The sequence below is a fragment of the Pinus tabuliformis genome, chromosome J (assembly GCF_031772625.1).
Source record: "Pinus tabuliformis cultivar Carrire ecotype Pingquan chromosome J, CPIR1, whole genome shotgun sequence".
Lineage (NCBI taxonomy): Eukaryota > Viridiplantae > Streptophyta > Pinopsida > Pinales > Pinaceae > Pinus > Pinus tabuliformis.
The window spans coordinates 1,520,495,215-1,520,514,967 of NC_142295.1; positions in this window are offsets into that span (position 1 = coordinate 1,520,495,215).

Sequence of the window (19,753 nt, forward strand, 5' to 3'; positions counted from 1 at the left end):
TTCAAAAGTGGTTTGATTGACTGTGAGGTAAAAGATTTCCCAACCCAGGTGAAAAAGTGTCGTGTCCAAGAGTGGTAATAAAGTTTCTTTTGAGACAAAAGGTAACAAATAGGCTCATTCTTCTCTTTTTTCCCCCACCATTTCTGGCAAGTACCTCTTTATTTTTTAACAAGCTTGAGGAGGATAACATATGCTTGATTATAAGCTCATCCTTCGGATGAGTCCAACCCAGTTTTGATTCGAACCCTAGGAAGGAGTGGTTCGTTCCTGTTTGTAATTGAACAGGTCCTTTACTGTGAAATGTTTAACGAGCCTAGTATAGGAGAAACTCGGCGTTTTTCAATTTTAAAGAGTCTGAAAAACTTAAGGAAACTCCAAGTTGAACTTTTTCGTAAATTTGTGTCCCTCAAGCCCGAAAAAGTATAAAATAATACCTGGGGGAACCGCTTGATCTTGCGACCAAGGAGTACTTTCATAATTAGTGTCACTGACCTGAAAAGTAAAAAGCGATCAAGGACACGTCGTTTTATTTCCGTATCGAGTTTGAAACGACAAAAACACGGCTATCTTTTCCTGATTTTACGGTCAGAAAAGAGCTATAAGGGGACCGTCTTTTAATTTCGTTTTAACGAGTGTAAAAGAAACGCTCGGCAATCTTTTCATGTTTTAGGAGTCAGAAAAGGGCTTAAAAGATGACTCTGATATTTTGTTTGTGAAAAATGACAATTTTCCCTCTAAGTCCCTTTGTCCTGCACAAAAGCGACACATTACTCATACCTGTTTAAGATAGGCAAAAATTCATCGAAAAACATCTTTCCATGGTGAAAAATGAACAAATTCATCCAAAAAACCTATAAAAAGACTTTTTACCATGTCATTTTTACCGTTTGACTGTTGAGGTTGAAAAAGGAGCTTTTGACAAGAAACTTCCCGTGGTTGCTGCGGAAAATCCGACCGTTAGAATCGAACGCCGTCTCTTCCAGGTATTTCACAACATCCTCCTTGTCAATTTCATCCGTTTAGAATTTTGTTTTAGGTTTCATTTTTTATTTTTGGGGGGTTTTGGGTTTTGGAAACCGCCCTGCGGGGGACGCAGGTTTCCTAAAGGCTGGCCTGCGTCCCCCGACTTTTTCCTATACAGGGAAAAGGTCGGGGGACGCAGGTTACCTTCAGGCCACCTGCGTCCCGGCGCACTGTGCGCCAAACGCGGGGTGCGTCCTCCGCAAAACGCGGGTTTTGAAACCCCAAACTCCCAAACTAACCATTGAAATTTCCCAAAATTAATTTTAATGCCTGTTTATTCATGTGTAGGGCACTTATCATGCTGGATTGGAGAGAAAGAGAGCATGAGGAGGTTGATGAAGCTGCAATCAATCATCAACCTTCCCTCGATGCCCTAAGAGGATGTGGATTATACAAATATTGGTCCATACCCGGTATGAGAGCTCAGGTAAGGTTCTTGGAGTGGCTGGTCGAGAGATGGAATGTTCAAGAGCAATGCTTTTATATCGGTGGGCAACAACTCGAGATAGAGCCTGCTGACATTTACTTTCTTACTGGCTTGCCGAATAGAGGTGAGCAACTCAATCTGGCTGGGACTAGGCCGGGTGGCCAATCCCTTGATAGTCTCCGAGCAGATTGGTGCCTACCTGATCGAGAGCACAAGAAAGGCATAGAGATCAAATATGTCTCTCAACGTGAACTCATGGTCTTAGCTTTCACTGTGACCAGGATTTGTGGCTCAGCCACTTTACATATTGCTACTGGGTCTCAATTTCGGATGGCAATTGATTGTCTCCAAGGCACCATTTTCAACTGGTGTGATGCACTGTTGGCTAACTTGAAAGCCCAACTGACCAAGGCAAAGACCGGGAGACTAAAGACCTTTGGATATGGGCCTATAGTCGTGAGCTTTGCCTTAGAGAGGATTCCAATGCTGATCCCTCAGCATCTCACTGTTGATATTTCGGGTCCTCAGGAGCCAAAGCTAGTACGATGGGTTGCGGTGATGGCCCGGCATCCGGACGAGGGTGCGGCAGTTGTTCAATTCACTGACAGTTATTTTCACTGGTTAGAGGACCAGGTGTTCGCGATTCAGGACTTTCCGTATGCCGGAATAGATTTTCGAGGTGATCCGGACATGGTTCTTCCACAGGGAGAACAATGGGATGACAGAGGTACTTTATTTTTCACGAGTTTTCAAATTATGTATATTTTTTTTTTTTGTTTTTTATATATATCGTCTCAAAACTGACAGTAAAATTTTCAAAATGCAGATGTTGGTCCACAGCGTCCAGCCAACCTCCGGCCTTTCGAGAGGCGACATCCAGCTGCACCGCTACCGGCCCCACAGGATGCGGCGGCTGCAGAGGTACTGACTGAGTTGGAGCATGATCTACAGCGTCTGACGGCGGATATACCAGAGACTTCTATGGATGATATTCCTATCAGACTTCAGCGCTACGTAGTCGCGGTCCCTGGACCGTTGAGGAGATTTTTGCGCAAGGTAGCCCGTGCAGTGGTGTCGTATAGGGAGCACCACCAGTGATTGGCTAGTCACTTTGTAGACACATGTGACATTTTTGTCTTTTTGTACTTATCATTTTGCCGATCATAAGGTGTTTTTCAACCTATGATCGAAGACGATGTATATTTTTTGACACACTCCTATCTATATATATATTACTATTACCGGCTTATCTTGTTTAACATGTATGATGAAATGTTTTTTAAATTTACTTGCATGATTATCGTAAATGTCTGTCCAACACTTGAGAAGCAATTGCATCTGCTAATGTATTTAAGGACCTTGGAATATGTTGATATTCAATGTAATCAAATTCACGTTCCAAGAGACGCACTCTCAAAAACAACCTTAATAACACAGGATTTCTAATGGCATAAACTCTATTAAGCTGTAATACAACAAGTTCAGAATCTAACCTCACTATCAAACGTCGAATTCCAAATGAAATAGATTCGGATAATAATTCAACCACTGCACTGTATTCTGCAATGTTATTCGTTGTTTGACCGAGGCTTACCCCATGCATAGAAACTAACTCGTCAGAGGGTGAATAGATAACCCAAGCTGCGGAAGAGATATTCCGTGTACTACGACAAGCACCATCAGCAAATCCAATGTATGTTTGGAGGGGCGTCGACATCTACAATATCAAGAGCAAAACCAAGATAAGCCAAAATAATGACGAAAAACACACTCACTAAGCTAAGCACACTGACTAACTAACAATCATACTAGCTAGAAAGAAAACCTAACCTAACTAAAAATTCTCCATACCCACCATTTAAGCATAATACCTCTTTAGGTAAAGTCCATTTCTGGGTTTATCCAAAGAGTCCCCATCAAAATCTACTAGCTCATAAGCCCCTTTTGCTAGCTTTCGCTTTACAATATAGGGTCCATGCCACATAGGAACGAATTTTCCAGCACCTAGCTTATCGTTAGCTTGATCATATAAGAGCACTAGGTCTCCCTCCGAAAAACTCCGAGGGGTCACATTTCTATCATACTGAGCTTTCATTCGCTTCGCGTGAGTCTCGATTGCCAATGCAGCGTCGCGTCGAGTCTCATCTAATTTAGCTAAGTACAATAAACGTTTTTCCTCTTCGGAAGTAGCTGGAAGTAATTCGACAGCCATTTGAAGTGATGGGATTTCACATTCAATGGGTAACACTGCTTCTAAGCCATAAACTAGCTGGAAAGGAGTGAACCCTGTTGAGGTTTTCACTGAGGTTCGGTATGCCCATAGCGCCGAAAATAACATGTTGTGCCAATTCGACCGATGAATACCAATGGTTCGTCGGATCATGATAACCAGAACTTTGTTGATAGACTCAACCAAACCGTTGGCTTGCGGATAATAAGGAGTAGAGCTGTCATGGCGCAAACCAAGCTGGCTTGTAAGTTCAGTCATCATGGTGTTTCGAAAATGGCTTCCATGGTCAGTAATAATTGCTTGTGGGACACCAAACCTAGTTATTATATGATTGAATATGAAAACTGCAGCTGTTTTGCCGCTTGCGTCGAATGTAGGCATCGCCTCGGCCCATTTAGTGAAATAATCAACCGCGAGGATGATATACGCATGCCCCCCGGCCGAGTGAGGGTTACAAGTAATAAAGTCGATACCCCATTTGGCGAATGGACCAACGACAATTATAGGGTGGAGAGGAGCAGGTGGTGCGCGCATCTTTCGATCAAACACTTGGCAGTTGTGGCACTTCCGGACTGCAATGATACAATCTTTAAACATAGATGGCCAGAAGTAACCAGCGCGCAACACCTTCTGAGCTGTGGCATACCCAGACATATGACCGCCACATGCTCCAGAGTGACAATCATTCAAAACTCTCTCAGCCTCTTCGTGAGTTAGACAACGTCGAAAAACTAAGTCTGCCCCCCGGCGATAAAGTGTATCTCCAATAATTTTGTATTGCTGGGATTGAAACCTAATTTTTCGACGTTCTGCTTTTGAAGCTTCAGGCCGAAAGGTTTGGGTTTGGAGATAGATGATTATATCCCCGAACCACGGATCTAAAGTACTGATAAGAAACAAAGATTCGTCCGCAATGGACTCTTCTGCCACAGTCTCTGTGTCAGTACGCGGGCAATCACACATCAATTCCGCAAAAACTAAGGATTTCTTAGACTTGGACTTCTCAAACTCCAAGTCGAACTCTTGCAGGATAACGATCCATTTAGAGTACTTGCCCCCTAGCAATTGTTTTGTCAAAATGTAAATCATAGGGTTGCAATCCGAAATAACTGTAGTTTTACGGAGAAGAATGTAGTGACGAAAACGCTGGACAGCTTGAACCGCTGCCAGGGCCAATTTTTCCACATGCGAATATTTTAACTCAGTGGGATTTAAGGTTTGACTGAGATAATATATCACATGTTCCGCTCCGAATTCATCTTCTTGAACTAACACCATCCCAATGGTGGAATGTGAAGCTGCGAGGTATAAGAAGTAGTCCTGGTTGTAGTTGGGAGGATGCAACAACGGTGCATGGGTCAACGCGTGTTTAAGTGCATCAAAAGATTGTTGGGCAATCTCGTCCCAAAAGAATTGAACGTTCTGTTTCAACAACCGTGTAAAACCTTTAGTGACCTCGGCGTAGTTTGGGATGAATCGACGTAAAAAATTCGCTTTCCCTTGCAAACTTTGGAGTTGGCGCAAACTCGAAGGAGGAGGCAATTTGATGATCGCCTCGACTTTCGAGGGATCGACGCGAATGCCGGCTTTTGAAACAACAAATCCCAGCAATCGACCTGTTTCTATACAGAAAACACACTTGTGGGGATTCAACCGAATTCGATAATGCCTACACCTCATAAAGATTGCTCGTAGGTGGTCAAGGTGATCAGCTCGATGTAAAGAATGAGCAGGCAAATCATCGAGATACGGTTGCACAATGTGCTTGATGTCGTGAAATGCGTAAGACATCGCCCGTTGAAAAGTGGCCCCGGAATTCTTAAGCCCAAAAGGTAATTTGCAATAAGCAAATGTCCCCCATGGACAAATGAATGCCGTTTTTGGTTGGTCGGCAGGTAGAATATTGATTTGATTATAGCCCGAAAAACCATCCATGAAGGAAAACATTTCACTTCCGGCACAATCATCAATAATTTGATCGATATAAGGCGTAGGATAGTTGTCTTTTGGACAAGCTCGATTGATATCCCTATAGTCGATACAGATTCTTATTGTTCCTTGTTTCTTGTTGACCGGAACAATATTCGATACCCAATCCGTTAACGGGATCGGATAAATGAAACCTGCTTTCAACAGCTTTTCGACTTCTGCTTTAATCGCAGCCGCTTTTCGAGGGTGAATCTGACGCAACCGTTGCCGGATGGGTTTAGCATCCGGGTAGGTTTTGATTTCATGAACAACAATGGCAGGATCGATTCCCGGCATTTCCTCGTAAGACCATGCAAACACATCGCGGAATTCTTGGAATAGGGCCTTGTAAGTTTGGATTTCTTCTTCTGTACATGCGGCACCTATATGAATGTTCTCCTCAATTCCGGGCTTCACTGAAATATCAATGGGAATAGTACGAGAAATATTCCCTAAATTCAACTCTGAATCAGAATGTTTCGTTGGATCCTGAGCGTCTTTGACATATTCAGCGGTAAAGATAGATGAAAAATCATTTTCAAATGCATCATCCTTAGGTAAAAACGAAGATCTGTGATGGAGATCTTCCCATGGTAGATCGTCTACACTTAGGATTTCGCGAAGTTGTTCGTCAGATGACACGACTTCGGGAAACGCTATCCGTTCTAAGGTTGAGGTGAAAAGTGATTCTTCACTGACCACATTCATTTGGTCGACTTCGGTTGAATGAAAGTCGGTAAAAGACATGAGAGCTTCATAAGCAATTTCATATGGACTCAAAGGCATAGCATTACCGAATGAGTCTATCTCAGAGTCAGATGGGACATACCAAGGATCATCATAAATAATGTTTTCTGATGTAATCATATGAATTGTTGCAAACGAAGGTTCTACGCTGAGTGGAGGGAGAGGAAAAGTTCCCAGTAAACCGGAATCCTTAACTAAACCTACACCAACGTCCCTATAAGGGATTGTCGTCTTACCGACATGCTGGATACTCTCTGAAGAGGCTGGGTCGGATGAAAAGTATGTCAGCTGATCAATAGTCACGATCTTACCGTTATGTGGAAACTTAATTACTCTGAAGACCGATGAAACGACCGCTGTCATAGCATATGACCAACTTCGACCCAAAAGAAGGTTGTAGTCTAGAGGGGCATCAACCACTTCCACATCCAGACTAACGGTTTTACCTTCTCCCTATAGGCAATTCCTGTAGAATACCAAACGGACGGAACCCACGGCCATCAAAGGCCTTAAGGATGGTGGGGGATTGGTTCAACGAAGGAGAACCAAGGGATCTCCAACATTGAATGGACATAATACACGTAGAAGCTCCCTCATCAATCACAGTGCGATGAATAGGCCTGTTTTTGACTATCACTGGAATTTGGAAAGCCATTTGATGGGGGAGTCGTGGTGTACTATTTTCTAGATCGAAGATTATTAGATTGGGATCCTGAACATCAACAGCTCCTATAGCCGACAAAAGCAATTTTCGTTGTGCTGGGCATGATTGCAGCACTTCTAACGCCGACATTGCTGAAGGTGAAACAGCTAAGTCCTCAACAATGTTGTAATTCTGGGCCGCTCTCGCATGTGGATTGAAAGCAGACCTTCGAAGTACACCCTTGGCGGGCGGTTTAATTACTAAGTCTGGGTTAGGTTTCTCGATCTGTAGTGGATCGGAACCAGGAGCTGAGGTTGATGGGTTAGAGTGAGAAGATTCTGCTTCCTTACCATCAACAGGATTCTTACTACCATAATCTTGCGATCGAGTCGCAATCCTCACATGAGACATCATCAAAATGGGTTCTTCACTGGCATTCGAGGAAGAACCTATCATCTTATTCTCCTGCTCCGGAAATGGATTTTTTAACACAGCAGGAGTGGGAGAACCTTTGACTATTTTCACTACCTCGGCCCGATGAGGGCAATCTCTCGTAAAATGATCCTCTTCACAAATAAGACAAGGATATCGAGGTTTGCGCTTTTCGTCATTGGTTTTTGACTTTTCAGTTTTCTCCTTCGGAGCTTTGTCTGCTTTAGCCTTCTTCTTTCCTTTCTTCTTTCCACCGTTTTTTGATTTGGCCGTAGATGACTCTACAGCGTGAATATCGGCGGTAAGTTCAGGAGAAGACTCTCCTGTCGGGGAATTAGGCAAAGTGATAATAGGAGTAGTTGAAGCCTTGGAAGACTTCTTCTTGCTCTTTGTATTCACGATACCAATCATACCATCAGCGGCATGAGATCCCGAAGGAGCAGCAGCGATTTGGTTCGACTTTGGAAGATCCAGAATCTTCTCGTGTAATGTACCCGACTGCGTGTAAACTAAGTCAAGGTATTGTGCCTGAGCAATGACTTGCTCCTCAGTAACTACTCCGGCCTTAGCTACATCTTCAGTAATCCTTGGTAATAATGATTTAACAAACCATTCAGCTAAGATTTGGTCCGGGATAAAAAATTTCACTAGCCTTCTTCGACGTCTCCACTCATGAATGTGATCTGAAATATACGTGGAGGTTGATTGTTTTAGTGAAGTTAATAACTCCGTACCGTTATCGTATCTGACCGGTAACTGAAAGTGAGTTAAGAACGAGGTAGCTAACTGGCTAAAATTGTAAAAAGAGGCCCGTGGTAACTCAATGTACCACTTGGCCGCGAGACCAATGAGTGTACGCTGGAAAAGACGTAAGCGGATCGAATCATCCGAGATGGAATTTGAAGCACACCAGAGGTGGTAAGTCATCACGTGATTGGACGGATCCTCTCCAGACTTACCTTCGAACTTGGGTATATCGCTGGGCAACTTATTTGGCATTGGCGGCCAAAACGGAAGATATTGAATTGGATCGTTCGTTAGGCGCGTCAAGTCTGGTAAATCCAAAGTTGCGATAAACGGTAACTGCCGGTTAGGATCTCTAAAACTCTGGGTCACAATACCGGCCCCAGGAGGAGGATATCCAGGATAACTAGGAACAGGAGTCGCATTTGGGATATTATATCCTCCTGGAAAACCAGGATTAACCGGACCGTACTGGGGTTGCTGAGGTTGTTGATAAGTGTACCCAGGATACGGTTGATACTGGTAAACCGGTTGTTGGACAGCTTGCCCAGGTTGATACTGTCCCTGGTACGGAGGTTGAACAAATTGAGGTTGAGTAGTAACAACCGTACTTATACCAGGTTGGCCTACAGGCATTTGGACTGTGGTTTGAATCGTAGATCCAGACAACAGTACAGATGTCTGAGGAGTGGTTACAGAGACAGTAGAAACCGGAGCCGTCGATACTCCAGAAGTAAGTATGGTAGATGTGCCGGTAGTTGCAGCGACCGTTTGAGATGGAGTACTAGGTGCAATTGGCGGCTGAGTAACTACCGAAGTTACAGAGGTCTGAACACTTGACTGGACAGGTTGCGGTTGCTGGGGTGGACCAGGAACTACAGGTTGTCCTGCTTGAGGTACCGACTGTATACTTGGCTGCAACATCTGTTGACCCTGTGACGGATCCCATACTAACATTCCAGGGTATTGACCCATAACAGGTTGAGGGTACTGAGATCCATAGCCGGATTGAGGATAGGATTGATAATTGTAAGGTGCAGTCCCATATGATTGCCCTTGAGGTGGTTGATAACCTTGACCTGAGTATTGACCTTGAGGTTGATAACCTTGAGGTAAATACGGGTATTGGGGTTGACCTTGACCTTGAGGTTGGTATCCTTGAGGTTGATATCCTTGGGGTTGATACCCTTGGGGTTGCCATCCTTGAGGTTGCCATCCTTGAGGTTGATATTGATATTGAGGTTGACCTTGGGGTACATATTGAGGCTGGGGTTGACCTTGAGGTATGTATTGCCCCATAGGAGCGTACTGACCTTGAGGTTGCCCCCCAGACACGAATGAAGTACCTTGAGGTTGCCCCCCAGGCATTAACGAAGGCTGCCCCCCAGGCGGTAATTGGCCACCTTGAGGTTGGGTAACAGGAACTGAACCTGACATCATGTAAATGTCTCCTACACCCAATGGTACATTACCACTGTTTCCAACTAATAACCCATGATCAACGGGTTGAGGAGACGCTCCCGCAAAAGTACCAGAAAGAGATTGATACCCAGTAGGAACAGAAGGACCACCATGTAAAAAAGATTCAGGACTTTGTGTAAACACAGATGACTGACCAGACATATTTACAGGAGTATGAATTCCTCCAGGTGGAAAAGGAGTTCGAGGTGTAGAAAAACCTAGCCCAAAGTTGTCTAAATAATTGGTTAACGAAAGGTACCAAGTAGTACTTCTAGGAGGACTGTAAAAGATAGATTCACGCTCCCTTAGATCAAGGGTAATTTGATCTTCAGGATCAGAGACGCCTATTTCTTCCTCTGGAACAAGTTATTCTATAGCAATCAAACCAACAGGAAGATTTTCGGTGATAATTCTTTCTATTCTCGGTGAATCAGGAACACTAGGAGTCGGAGTAACAGGTTCGGATATTTCTGGTTCTTCGCCTGTATCACTAGCAGATGAAAAACTACCAACAAGCTCAGAAACTGTAACAACTTCGGGATTATAACCTGTCTCTAAACTTTGGTAATCTGGATGGACTACCAAGGAAGATTCTCCTTCTTCAGGTGAACCTACTCTACTGCCACTAGGAGGAGTTACAAGGACCTTTAAACCTTCTAAATGACTGGACTCGTCTTGAGGAGGTTCACCCCTAAGTCTACGGGATCTTCTCAACAATTCGGCCACAGAAACAACTTCAGGAGAATGGCCCCGAAATCTACGGGACTGTCTCGGTAATTCCGCCACAGCTAAAAACTTTTAACTACTACACACGAAAACAAAATAAAATTTCAAATCAAACCACCTAAAGTCTCTAAAGAACCAAACAAATGTGAATCACACGCCTAAAGAATCTAGGGCGTCAAACCAAACACAAACAGTATTCTTCCAGACCAAAAGCGCTAGTTGGTGATTAGGCCCAACCTCGCTGGATTCAGTACAGAAATGGCGGGTGGAACAGTTACGCCGACAACCTGCTTAATGAATAGACTGGACCAAGTTCCTCCACTTTAACCGTCTCGAGTGAAGTGAACCCCCCAGAAAATCCAAGTGAGTATAGTCGACGTCTGCTCCAGGTACAGTGGGACCTTCCCTCCACCGTCACCTTGGGTAGAATCCTAGAGATTATGGTCACTAAGGTTACCAACGGCCACAAGTACACCTGGGGGAACAGTCTAAACTCTGACAACACGCAAGGGCAGAGTAGCAAGCTCAATCCCCTTACTGGCTCCTTGACAGTAATCCAAGGTTTACCGATAAGTGACCCCTGGCTCCTCGACAATGGTTAATCCGAGGTTTACCGTTTGTAATACGTACTGTCTGGCGTCGTTCCCAACGAGGGGGGAATGATCCCCTCACTGGTTCGGACACGAGCTCGTGCTTCTCCTTTAAGAGGAGCTTTCCCAGAGTGTAAATGTAACAATTGGATTTGATTCTATCACAAGATCGACTACTTGTTTGGTTTTACTGTCTTGGAGAGTTAAGTACTCACCTACTCCAAGACACTAGCCTGATCTAAATTGATGCTTCAGAGCCCTAGAAAATAAAAGTTACTAGTTCAATTTTACTTTAAGCGTTACTTTTAAGGTTGTTCTTTAAAGTCACAAGGTGATGGAAGTGAAACCAATGGTGTGTAGACTCGACTCCAACCACTACAAAGATGCACCTAAGATGATCTATGCTACTTTGCTTTTTCAATGAAATTCTTTAACTAAGAGAGTTGAGAGAATGCAATTTTTAAAGAAAACAACTTCCTTAGAAAAGACAATCAAAGAAACAATTCTCTTTTTCTTTTCAAGCACACAAACATAACCACTCTTTACTTGCACGAAAAACTCTTTTTCTTTCAAAAACTTTCAAAGGTACTTGAAACAAAACTTTTTCAAAGGAGATATTTTTGTATTTTCTCTTTTTAATAAAGCATGTAAACCTATCTTTAACAAAAAACAATCTCAACAGCTACAAAAACTATGAAAACTTGACTCACAAGCAAACCAAAAGAGAGATTACTCTAAGCAAATCTAACAAGGCAAAAGCTCACAAAGACGATTCTAGGATGTTTTACTTGATCAAAATCAAATCAAGGACCAGCTAATGCAGAATCAAAAGACTAGTCAAAACAAAACTCAAATCTTTTTGTTCTTTTCGTAAAATGGAATTCAAGACTTAAACAACAAGCACTTCGAAATTGGCCCAAAAGACAACTTGATGGTAAGTTGCTCCTACAGGTAGACTTTATAACAGGTCTGACTTCTCAGAATGTTGACAAAACCAGAGATATCTAAGGCTTGGCAACTCCTACCGCTAAAGTCGCTACAAGACCTACTCAAAAATCAAACCCTAGGGCTTACACTTCGACGAAATCCACTAAAACACTCAATGCTAATGAAACTAGTTCAGGTGAAGATTCTGGACAAGGGACTGATGAATCTGGGCAGAAGAAACTAAGAAAAAACAAAATCTAAGAGCAAAAAAGGCAAAAAGTGGATTTTTCTCAAATTTTGGCAGGGGACGCAGGCAACCCGTTAGCACAGGTGCGGGCCCGCTCTGTGCACACAGCAAAAGTGCGTCCAGGGACGCACTGTGCAGCACTCAGAGGGTGCGTCCTACTGAAAAACTCAAGAAAACCCAAAATAAAACTAATCCTAAGCTAACCCACCCAGAGACAAGATCACAGAGCCAAAACCAGAAAAATAAACCAATTTTCTCAAAGCAAAGTTCACACAAAAGAAAAGACTCTTCTCATCAATGGAAACTATCCCCAGTGGAGTCGCCAATTTGTCACACGGAATCAGTCAAGGGTGCGGACACAACTGACCTTCCTAGAAGTCTAAGACATTCTAATGACAAACAAAACAAACTGGAGCTATCCTTCTCTAAACATACATTATGATATGAGTAATCAAGTGTTTTGTTCTTACCTTTGTCCAAACGCTGTTGTAGAAGTCCAAGCTTTGTTGATCTGGATGAGCTCCTCCTTTTCTCCAAAACCTGCAATCACCAACAGTCAAACAATTAAATAGCACCTGATTATAACATAAAACAAAGCATATTCAACATATAGACCAAGGAGTACATGAAATAACCCATCAACAACAAGTTATTGAGAAGAATGGACCAATTTGCATTAAAGGTAATCAAAAGGAACCATTACAACCTGAGCCTTGGTGTTGTGCAAGCTCCTTCCAGGGTCCACAAGAGTCTTCCTCTACTTTGACAAAGCTCACCCACTTCCAAATAGAACAAGTAAAGATGACAACCTCTCCTCACAAGCTTCTAAATGGGAGTCCTAATTCCTGCAGCATTTACCCTTAGAAATCTATAGCTTTCAACCTTCTTCCTTCTGGCTCAATGCCTCTTTTTATAGTGCTCAAGAGGAAGTTAATCAGGTCCACCATCAATGGGATAGTCCCCTCTTTGGATGGGATCACTCCCTTATTGATGGGATAAGTTCCTCTTTGATAGGAGTGCATGAACCATCTGGAGGCGCTCAATACACATCAAACAACCTTCTAGAATGCTCTAGAAATGACCACAAGTAAGTTTTTGAAGATAAAACTTGCGCATTTTAACCTTTTCAGAGGGACGCACCTGCCCCTTTAGATACAGAGCGTCCTTGGACGCAAACCTTATGAACAAAAGGTGCGTACCCGCAGGCAAGGCTTGAGAGAACCTGCGTACCCAGAGATAAACATATTTATAAGGACTTTCTCTCTTTCTTGGAGTTTGACATGAATAGCAGAGGCATGAGACTTGCTCAAGAGGGTAGTATGACTGTTGATTGAGCCATACCGACTGTAAATAGCCATGGTGACATTTTTTAGTGTAACAATTGTACATGCACTGAGTTAACTGATGTATTCCTCAGTTGCATTATGAGTTAATAATTAGTGAATTAATTTAATCAATTAATTCACATCACTCATCACTAGTCTATTTTCAGTTAGACTAATTACAACTAGTTTTACCAAGCCAAACTGAACACAACTCCATCAACTCCACATCCAACTCCACAGAACTCACATGCATGAGTTCTAATTGATGTCATGCATGCAATAGCTCAATTGACTCACAAGAAAAGCGTATTTCCTTCTGACAGCTGCATGTGCCACATCTGTAGCTCAAACTAAAGTGCTCCAAGAGGATAAGATAATGTTTATAGTCTAAATATTATTATGAGACAATAATATTTGACTTTTCTATTTTTGACTAGCAGTCTAAAAATAGACTCTGATCACTCCTGCTATGATCCAAAAATAGAAGTCTATCTATTTTTCCCAACATGACCAATCATCCATAAACAACATACTGCAACTCATAGACCATGATCCATATGTCTAAAAATAGACATAGTCTAAAAATAGACTTTGCGCCATAATTTGCCTGCCGGCCCACTTAGTGAAGGCGACTCCTTTCCACTAAGCTCCATCATATTGTTGCATTTTCAACATCTTTTAGATATTTGATTGTACTTTTGTCATTGTACTTGATTTGAGTTATTAGTATTTGAAGTGTCGAAAAATAGTTTTCAATTCGAAATCGAAAAGTGTCATCTTAGTCTTCCTTTCGTTTTGAAAAGAAATTGTTAGAAATGTCGCTTTAAAAGAAAATAGTTCAAATTTGTATTTAGCTTTCCTTTTTGGCATTCACACATTAAGGAAGCGGAAAACAAATACATGCATGTGCATTTACATTTTGACTGCATGTGAAATTTGATTTAGGAAAGTGCATTTAGTGTGTGCTCTATGCTCTCTGCTGAAAGAAAATCATAATCTTATTTCCTTTGTAGCTAGGATTTTCATTGCTAAAAGAACATAAACAACTATTTATCATTTTAGATTGCATATTTAGGAATTTCACATCTACATCATGCGGTGAACCTTGAAAGACAAACTTCTAAGCAAGATCAACTCTAAAATAAATCTCAATGAACATAAAAACGCTTTGGAACCTAATGCAACACATCTAGAAGTCTAGGCTAGAGACGTGTTCCGGCGTCGTAAAACCTGGTAACTATTGTTTTCATCGAAGGTTGGGTGATTCCTCCTCTTTGATACGACAAGTGCCAATACAGACTTGTGCTCCTCGTAGCATCAAGTATATATTGGGAGACCACAATAGGCTGATATCCTTTATCCTTAGGAAGTTGTGTTTTCCACCCTGTCGATCCCAATGCACTGAACACAGCATTCAAGAAGATTGACTGCCGTACATAAGTCCTTGGTAATTTCTCTATCATTTATCACCAAGGTGTATTTTTCAGTTTTGCAATCAGTTTGGTAAACCCTCTGTCGAGATTTCCAGAGTAGTCACTTTCGTTCCTTTTTGACTCCTTAAAAGAAAAGGTCCATCTGAGCACTTGTCACTTCAGGCTCATTAAAAATCGAAGGCGACTAGAGTCACCTTTAGCTTTTTCTCGACTCTTAAAAACTGAAAAAGCAAGTTGCGTCAAAGTGTCTTAAAATTTATTTTAATTGGAATAACATCCCTGTTCCTTCGCTGATCTGAGGTTGAGATAATGGAGTCTACCAATCAAGGAATCCCTCTTGGAGGGAGTCCTAGTTATTTCTCCTCTTGTTCTCCATATATGGCTACATTGTCCCTTCCAGGAATCACAATTGACCTACCGGTATGGATTTTCTCGACCTCTGTCATTCAAAACACTGTAATTCCTCAACAATCTAATCAGCAACTAGATGATACTGAAGTTACCCCTTCACCTTCTACTTCATTTGTTTCTCCTTCCCCTTCTTCCTCTTCACTTGGTGAAACTAGTGACACTAAATACCAGGTAGCTGAGAAGAAAAATAAAGGGAAGGAGAAGAAGAAGAAGGAAACTAAATAAGGGAACAACAATGCATCATCTAGTGAAAGTCCACACACTAAATTTTCCAAACCAAAAACTCCATGTGCAATTTGCAAGGGGAGCCATTACCACCGAGATTTCCCTTGCATCCCGCAGATCTTGAGAGAATGGTCTCCCCATTTGCACCATTCGGTGTCATCAACCTCTGACAGTCAGGTTGACAACACACCATCAACTAGTGAAAACAAAGTCGATAGACCTAAAGGAAAAGTCAGAGTTCCATGTAGGTTATGTGAAGGTGATCATGCTCTTCACCGTTGTCCTTTTCTGGATGAAGCCAAAAGCATTTTGGATAACCGTCCTGCTTCATCGCAGCAACTTCTGCCTAGATACAAGAAACTCTTACCAAGTCCTTTGCTGGTTGAAAACCCGATTGACATAACTCAATTTTCGATTGAATCGCCTATCATTGAAAGTGAACCTCCTGAGTCCATATCAAACCAAAGTCAACTGGTCGAGATGGCATTCGACCCAGTCTTGCCTTCAGAAGGCCCACCTTTGGATGATACAGTTTCCAAAGAGAATGAGAACGACACTGTTCAAATTCTTTTTATTGATACGGAGTCTAATGAACTTGGGGGCAATCCACCCATTCCTTTACAATAGGAAGAGACCCTCCCAATTCATGAAACTTACCTGGACATTTATCCGGTACCTCCTCCGAGCAGTCTAGTCGTTTTCTTTGATTGGAATCAACTAGCAAAACCCCGCCTTCCATCTAATGTACCATTATGAATCATAGTACAAGTTTACAAAATGATCGTTTATGGTACTATCATAGATGAAGGGGCTTCAGTGAGCATCCTTTCCTCAACTTCTTGGAAAGCGCTTGGTTCGCCATCGCTTTTGCCTGAAAAACAAAATTTGTCGGGCTTCAACAAAGGAACCAATCGATCATTAGGGATCCTTCCAAAGTTACCGATAACTTTGAGAAAGAAAACCATTCATTTGAACGTGATGGTAGTACAAGGTCCATTAGATTACAATCTACTCCTTGGATGTGACTATATATATAGCATGGAAGCTATTGTTTCCACATTCTTTCGAGTGATGTGTTTTCCACATGAAGGCAGATTGGTGCAACTTGTCGACCAACTTTCATTTCCTGGTTCAAACACAGCTATGAATCAACCATCATCCCTAAATGGTCTCTTCGCATCAACAATGTCTCTTCAACCTTCATTCCATCCACCTAATTACAGCGAGTAGTTTGGTGAGTGTGATGAAGTTTAGGGGGCATGCACCCTAGTCTGCTTCGGCAGGCGAACCCAGAGGAAAAGAGAGATTTTCTTGAAAGGTCATAATAATTGGACTGAAAAGCATTCCCTTCTAGGTTATGTGATCAGTGTGGAACACCTATTTCCTTCTACATTATGTGATTGGAATCTCACACCATTCACCTCTTGTACGTTATGTGATTGAAAGATCACACCATTCACCTTCGTCCATTTTGATGGATGGAACTAAGGAAGAGTTTTTGTCTGTAGACAGAAACAATCCTGCCTAACCACATGGACTTCCATTTGGTAACCTGGAAACTTTCCTTTTACTGAAACACCTGGGGGCATGCAAACCTTTGCATGCAAGTGAAAAATGACCTTTGATTTTCTTAGTTTGTAGGTTCTCAACCCTTTAACCTCATAGCTCGACCGTTTCTAGTCTGTATAAAAAGGCAATGAGCACATGTTATAGTAGTGTTCAAGCTCATTAAAAAATAAATCTACCAAGAGACATTATCAAAAGACTGGTAAGAGCAATGTTTTCGCAAGGTTCAAGCTCGTTAAAAAATCAACCTGCACTGAGCATAGTTTCTCCTCATTCAAGCTCATTAAAAAAAAATGAAACCACCTGTGGTAAATAACCTTTGTGATCACCATGCTATCAGCCCTTTTGAACCATGGTTGTGTTCCTACCGTCACCTCCATTCATTTGGTCGACCATACACTTTCACTTGATTGTTTACCCTTTTGAGGAACATCTGTGACGAGTGATTTTGATTGCCACCCTCTTCACACTGCCATGTTTTGAGAAGTTCCAAACTTACCTGGAACTGGTTGCTACCCGAAAATACCACTCATTCCTAAAAAACAAGTCCATTTTAAACTCTTTTTAGACTTGTTAAGAATAAAAATATTGTTGAGCCATTGGCCTTTCCAGCTTGTTAAATTAAAGGGAATGCCATCCCTCTCATATATTTTAATCTTTTTGGACCCGAGGGATTATTAGACAAAAAGATCGAGCACTTGTCTTTGTTGGCTCATTAAAACTATCGAAAAGACATCCCTTTCATATTATTTTATACTTTTTGGACTTAAGGGATTATGCCACAAAAAAGGACTATTGGAGTCTCCTTTTTGTCCCTTTTCAAACTCTCTAAACAAGAAAAAGATTGAGTTATCTTTGTCGTTAAACTTGTTAAAACAATAGCGAAAAAAGTTGTCCACCCAGACAAGAACGAGTCTCACTGACGCTAGGATCGCTTGCCCGAAGGGAAAATTATAGATCAAGCATATGTTATCCTCCTCAAGCTTGTCAAAAATAATGAGGTATTGGTCAGCAATGACCGGGAAAAAATGGGAAGAAAACTTGAAGAATTTTATTGGTAGCAGGTCGCTCTTGAACATGACACTTTCACTCCATCACCATGATTGAATTGGGTTGGGTTTTTCCATTCACCATCACCATTGGTCCTCCGTACCATCCATGGGGTTAACACTACCAAGTCCATATTAGTGTCGCCAATATGTTCAAGAGAAGTCATTTAGAGAATTCACCACCCAACAAATTCCTCATCCACTGCAATACTTCCACCCTTCATTTTTCATGACCGCCATTCTTGAACCTTATATCATTAGATCGTTTTCACCTCCACAAAAATCATTTGCTCCGTTTCACGTCGTGGATGTGGGATACATCAAGGCCCTCCTACGACAGGTCACTTCTTGTTGAAATTAGCTCATTATCCAAGAAGTTGACTTAGAAACAACCCTTTTGGTACTTTGAAGCTTGCATGCCTCAATGGCAAGTTTCTCACTTCCGGCGACAGGTTTACATCAATGACCTTTGACTGAAAGATTTTGCGTGGTGTTCGACATCGGCTCATATATTCACACCACGTGAATTGTATTGTAGTACCTTGAGGGTCATCATCATTATCGGTGACTCCTCTCGCGTCTGTTAACAGCTTACATTATTGGCTGGTAATCAGGTGATGTATTTCCATGTTCGACTTCAGAACATCTTTTCACATGGATCGACTTGTACATCGGGCGAAGATTGAACGAGTTTTGAAGACCCCAGATCTAGTTTCATCCATTCAGGCTGCAATATATTCAAGAAAAATAAAGACATCAATTGTACACAGAAGCTACACAAATAGTCATCTAAGCCAGGGAAGATGACTCTTCATGCGAAGAATCACCACTCTGCAACAGCAGACAATTGTTTGTCCTATGTACATGAAAATGAATTTATAAAGCTGAGCATGGGAATGCCCACCTCAGCTAGATCATGAAAGTAATATGATGATGATGTATTTTATTGTATCTTATATAGGTCACCTTCTAGTACGAATACCTCGGATCCTCATGATAAAGAATTTCACCCGACATCAGAAGATTTACAACCTCATGCTTAAGGGGGTAGCTGTTATAGACATATTTGGGCACTGCAACCCCAAAATCATATGTCCATAAACTAAGGGCTCCTTAAGTCCCTAAAAGCATTGTTTCATACCCTAAAGGATCATGGTCAACTGATTACATCATTCCCAGAAGTTCCACCTGAAAAACTACTCAGAACTGCCCAAAACTGGACCATACTGACTGCTCCATGGACAAGGTGTGATGCACACTGACTGCCAAACTAGCCAGGTGTGATGCATACTGAAATGAACTTCTATGGGGTGCGATGAGTGAGAATAGACAAATGGTAGAGACAGTTTGCTAAGTGGAGGATCATGGAATCTTCCAGAAACTTCTCCTGTGACACTTGCCTCTTTGAATTTGCCCAGTGATGAGTAAGAGATCAAAGAAATCTCCAAGTGGAACCAAGAACTATCAGTGGAATGACACTAATCAAAAACCCAGAGCTGACTCACACCCTTGCAAGATATCTATAAATGGATCCCTCATCTGAGAGATCTAGAGGTTGGAATTTTGTATTTTGTAAGGA